The sequence below is a fragment of the Sardina pilchardus genome, chromosome 13 (assembly GCF_963854185.1).
Source record: "Sardina pilchardus chromosome 13, fSarPil1.1, whole genome shotgun sequence".
Taxonomy (NCBI): Eukaryota; Metazoa; Chordata; class Actinopteri; order Clupeiformes; family Clupeidae; genus Sardina; species Sardina pilchardus.
Genome location: NC_085006.1, coordinates 18,821,168 through 18,827,229, shown reverse-complemented (window position 1 = coordinate 18,827,229; position 6,062 = coordinate 18,821,168).

Sequence of the window (6,062 nt, the reverse complement as noted above, 5' to 3'; positions counted from 1 at the left end):
TAATGCAGAATGATTACCTCATCAATTAAAAAATTAATTTCTACATTAAAAGCCATCAGTTCTACCAGCTCAGGCGATAAAAAATAGATGAAGACACCCCAAATTAGTTTCCCTCTTCCAGCGGCCATTAACGAACAGCACTCCAAGAAAAACAGAAAACAGTCTCCATCACCTTGGCATGGGACACGAGGATTGATGAAAAGACAAAACTATTCTGTTATTTTTTAATTCCATCCTCGAGATGTGACTGTGGTGGCAAAAACAGCTGTTCGTCATTTGTCTTTGTATGGTCAATGAAGCAGTATTCAACATACAGCTGCTCCTGGAGATGATCCTTATTAGGCACATCTGCTACTCCAACTCCACTGGCACACGCAACTTCCAAAACTTTCTGGCAAAAAGTAGAGACTGGAGGCGAAGTTTTCTTTTTTTTTTATCTAGTTTAATATGTTCAATGGTGTTGCCCGTTGTGTTTGCAGTTAATAATATCATCAGCCTTGTTAATTTCACCTGTAGCTTTGCCATGTCATTAATGAATAAAGAAAATTTGATTTTATCTTCCACAGCTCTACAAAAAAAAAAAAAAAAATCTTCTCAAAGGGCATTTCTCATCTCTGAATCAGACACACGCGATGGCACCAGAAAACAGGGCCAAGCAGTCAAAAATCGGCCATCATTTTCTCCCAGATCCCGGAATAAATCACGTCGGCTGCATAATAAATAGCGTGTGTGGTCTCACCTTCTCTTTGTCCTTGCGCCGAGCCCAGGCTGGCTGTACTGGCGGTGGAGTCCTCGCTTTCTCCTTGGTATCCGTACCCCATTGCGCCTCCTCTGGCTGGATGGACTTATCTCTGTTTGATTAATACCCGTCCCTCTGCATTGTCAATATTGTGTCTCTCTCTCTGTGCGTTATCTGCCGCCTCGTATGATGTATGCATATTGCCAAGGGTGAAATACATTCATTGGATTTTTGCAGCTTCATGCACTGAACACAGACTGATAATTTCTCTGTGTGGTTTAGCGCTTCAGCTAGAAGAAAAAAAAAAATCCTGAATCCATTTTTTTTTTTTTTTTGATATTTGGTTAGTTTTGATACAAGCTGCGTTGTGCTCTTTCTGCCACTTTGTTTGAAGAGGAAAGAACATTGTTGTGCTAGTCTAATGAACGGAAGAATCCAGAGAAAAAACATGACTCTACGGAAAATATAGGTTTTGTGGTGGCAGAAATGTAATATATCATTAATATGGTTTAACATAATGTATGCGGACAGACCTACTGGGACCAGGGATGCAAATGCTGGACAAATTTCCATAAATTTGCATTTTAGAAAATCCAGCAAGGACATAATAAGGCATTGTGTTTCACTGCCACGGTAGCCTTGCTAAAGCGCAATTCACACAACATCTCTGTGTAGATTCTAGTTCAGAGAAAGATATTTTGGGAGAGGGCCAGCAGAGATACAGGTGAAGCGAAAAGTCTACCTTTAAGGTCAGCCAAAAGGTTCAACAACACCCTTTCAACTCTGTGAAGTTAGAATATCCTTGAGAAGGTATTTTTTTGTGGCAGACTTCTAAACTCGGTGAAACAGTCCAGTAGCTGCAACCAAGTCATTTCAAATGTCCTTGTTTAAATTATCCTTGTTTCAAACCTGTTGGGAGAGAGGGGGGGGGGGGGGGCGGAGAAGGAGGAAAAAAACGATGATGTAGAGTACTTTTGCCACTCTTTGCTGCTCTCCTTATTTTATACCCCAGTAACTTCGTTTCAGGAAGCTTCATGGTGTCTGACCTAATTAAAATAAAGCCGCAGACATCTGAATGCCAATCTGCGTATAATTTTCCACCTCGGCGTATAGCCCGTCCCTCGAGATCTAATCTTTAATGGCTCTACTTTAAAGACATACAGTGAAAACACTGTTTACCACCATACATTTACATATTCAACGAGGCCATGACTCTGCCTATCAAAGACGTCAATGGGACTGCTGAGAAAACAGCTATGACAGATACAGAGTCAGAAGCCAGGCCACCTCCATGTCTTTGGTCTGCCACTCACTCTCTGAGCAAAAAACACACACACACACACACACACACACACACACACACACACACACACACAGTTGGCAGCAGTCACTGACCATGATTTAAACTTGACCGACACAATCTTCCTCTCAGATTCCTCTGTGATGTGTATTTACATAATGCCTGATATGCTTGTGCACGCAGGATTTAGGAGTAATCAGCCGCACATTCCCGGCCATGGCTGACCTATGTGTTCTTGTCTGGATGTATCCACACTTCTCAATCTCCACTAAGCGATAGCTATTCTGCGAGAACTCATCCGGGACTCTTTCTGATTCTTCGCGGAATTTCTCTGACGCCAGCCTCATCTTCTCTGAGCTCCGAGGGGGAGAAGTCAGCCATGCCACCCAAGCAATGCAAAGTCTAGTCTATTTCGCCATGAACCCATATGTATTGTGCCTGTCTATTTCCCCATAAAAGCTGCAGCACTTTGCCTCACATGGTTTGGTATGCCTCTCAGCATATGGTTTGTTTCATTTGATCTCCATTTCAGCTACATCTCTGTGTTGTTTACTAACTGTAAATGTCATGATGGTGCTGGAAAGCAAACACCGCTTTTGGAGAACACGGCAAATGAGCACTTTCCCTCAGAGCCCGGGGGTTCCTCGGAACCTAAAACTCGACCAAATTGGAATAACATATTTTTGTAATTACATAAATGGCTCAATACAGATTTGCATTTTGTGCAATAATATCAAGCTTATATTCACAACTTCATTTCCACAATAACCCAAACGAGATCTTCACTAATACCATCTGCCCCCAGAAAGCCTAAACAATGTCCTACAATTCCATTGGGACTAAGGCAGTGCTTTAAAACAATTGTTTCAAAGTGTGCAAATTAGCCAAAAGCTGGTCAGAGACCAATGCTCGTCTTATCAACAATAGCAATAGCATCCCCTCCATCGCTAAAGCCCTGAGCAGTCACTGCAAGCAGAGCTAATCTTTTATATTACCAAATCAGTTTCTTTTTTCCCTATGACATTTTATTTCTGTCTCTTCTCGCCTCCACCTAAGGTGACTAATCATTTGCAATGTCATGGTTAAACCCTGGGCGACGACTCCATATTCATGTGCATCACTGTTATTTTCAAAAGCACTGCAGTGAATAAGCTAATGAGAGGGGATTACACAATTCACTATCCGTGTCTTAGAAGGATTACCTAGAGCAAGCAGACTGGCAGCCAGAGGTTAGAGCCAGGGAAATTAATCTATTTCCGAGAGAATGCCTAGTGTTAGGGGTTCAGTGTTAGAGAAAGACACACAGGGAGGAAGAGAGAGAGGAAGAGAGAGAGAGGGGAAGGCATGACGGAGGGGAAGTTTTTCAAGGCATGCTCATGAAAGGAGAGGCAAACAATCGAGCTGACATTCGTGGTGGTGGTGGTGTGCGTGTCAGAAGCCCCATCGCTGTCATGTAATTGAACTCGGTGAGATGTATGACTAAGGTATGGGAGTGTCAGATGTATGGTGTCGGGGCTCGACTGTGTAAAGTCACACGCTGCAACGGTCACAGCGGTTTCGCGCGCACGCGGCCGTTTAAAGAGGCGTCCGTCCGGACTTCATTTCACGCTGGAGGGTAAAGAATAAATCAAGCTGTCTGGCTGCAGGCTTTTGTCTCACTGACGTGTTGCCAGTGTGTTTGTGCCCCCCCCCCCCCCCCACCCAAACACACACACACACACACACACACACACACACACACACACACACACATACACACACACACACACACACACACACCTTACACCGGTAATACGCGAGGACACATTTTCCGCCCACATCCTATGCTGAAATGCTATTTTCAGCCACTGTAGAAAGCACTGATATCCATACCAGGTTTCTACATTAAAGACTACTCTCCTTTTCCAAGGAAAAAAAAGAAGAAACTCCTGAAGCACCTTTACCACTGAGGTTCAGAAAGGTTTAAAAACTGGCATTGCTGTAGGCCCAGATGCCATCATCCGACACCTGATCCAAACACTCAGCCAGGGATTCGGTTGACAATCTCCTCCATGACATGAAATATTTAGTGGGACGCCATCAGCGGAAAGGGGGGGGGGGGGGGGTGTTTATCTCGCTTCTTTTTATCTCTCACACATTTCAAAGACCCCCCCATCTCACCTTCTTGCCTCTCCCGCTCTTGTGCTAAAGGGAATATCAGATGCTCCCCCAATCAGAGAAGCAAGATGGCTGATCTGACTGGTTTCGTCAACCCTGCTGTGGAGAGCATCAAACGCGACAGGCGGCAGCGACGAAGAAGAGGAGGAGGAGGAGGAGTAGGAAGAGAGGCCCAACCGGTAAACAATTCATTAAAAAAAGAGAAGCTGAGCAGAGGCACTCATCCACCACCACAGTGATCTCTCCGCACTCCAACGCCGAGAGATGCTGGAATAATGGAGACACGAGAGAGAACAAACAAACAGTAGATTTCCACGCTAATGGTCTTTAGAGTAATTTCTTGGACATCAGTCAAAACAGGCCCCAAACAAAGCGCGGGGGGGGGGGGGGGGGGGGGGGACGCGATGACAAAACGTCATCAAAGCAAATAAACAGCAGTGCCAGCAGCGGTGAGATACAAACACAAACACACACACAAACACAAACACACACACACACAGAGATACAGGCTGAGTCACGAAGTAGCAAGCCACGACATTATCATGAGTCATAACAATGCTGTCATACCATGGCCCAAAAGAGGCACAGAGGTCTTTTTCCACACATCCGACACCACATCAGTTCCCTCAACATTGAGCTACAGTATGTGTGTTTCAGCTGTGCATCTGCACAGTGTGCAGCCCTTGACCCAGCTTGGATGTAGATGATCGAGTTGGTGTTGAGTGTAATGGTAGCTAGCTCTGGTACACAGCTGTGCAGTATGTACAGTATGTTAAGTAACATACTGTACATACTAACATACTGTACTTCTTAAGCCAGCCCAAATGTAGAACCGGCCCTACTCTAAGGCTATGTAAAGAGTCCATCTAATACAAAGCCATGCCCATGGAGTCTACATCGTGTTTTCCTTTTTACAATAATGTAGGATCGTCTTTCCCGTTTCCTTGTGTCATTTTGTTATCATGCCTCAAGAGAGGATGACTGTGCAAGGCAGGCTAGTGTTTTCCCGGCAATTTTCTGAACACAGTTTTTTTCCCACTTAACTGAGATCTCACCTCTGCACAGAGTAACAATAACAATTTATGTCTTGGTGTTGGGGGGTTGGGACATTTTGAGCGTTGAGTATTGGGGGTAGTATAAAGTATGCTATGACTACGGCCTCGATGACAATAAAAAAAAAAAACTAAAAACCATTATAATGTACCTAGTACCCTATACCTTAGTATCAGCATCAAATCGGTCTGACATATGTTTTATCAACTATTCAACATCGAAATGGTTTGCATCATTATGGACAGTGAAGGACTCTGACTCATCACTCAAGCATCAATATTGTGGCTCAGGCCACTTACCTCGTTTACACTCAGACGGTGATGCAGACCTCTGTATGTGTGCGCTGACCTCGCTCTCTGCAGGTGGACGACCGCGCGTGCCACGTGTCATATGTGCCCATGGCAAAACAGACAGGACACGTTTGCGCGCGTGACAGCGCTGTGATTCACGGGGACACACAGGGGCAGCGTGATCAAATGCACAACACACTACACAAACTCCCGCCCTTCCATGGCAGGCGAGGCGTCCCCATGCCTGAGAGATCGCGGACTACTTTTGATAAAGGACAAGAAACAAGGTCTCAGGCAGTGAGATAGATCGGGCTTGTTTTCCACTGCGACTCGGCGCAGGGAGAGCTAAATGGTCTCACGCGCCGGAACGCCTCCGTTAAAAGAGTGTCCTTCACCTTTTTCGGAGAGGTGGTTCGAGTAATTATGAGGGGAGAAGTGTATGACAGGTAATGGGATTTTCTCCGCTCTTATAGGTTATTATGTCTCTCGACGGACCCTTGGGTTTTCCTCCTCCTCCTTTTTA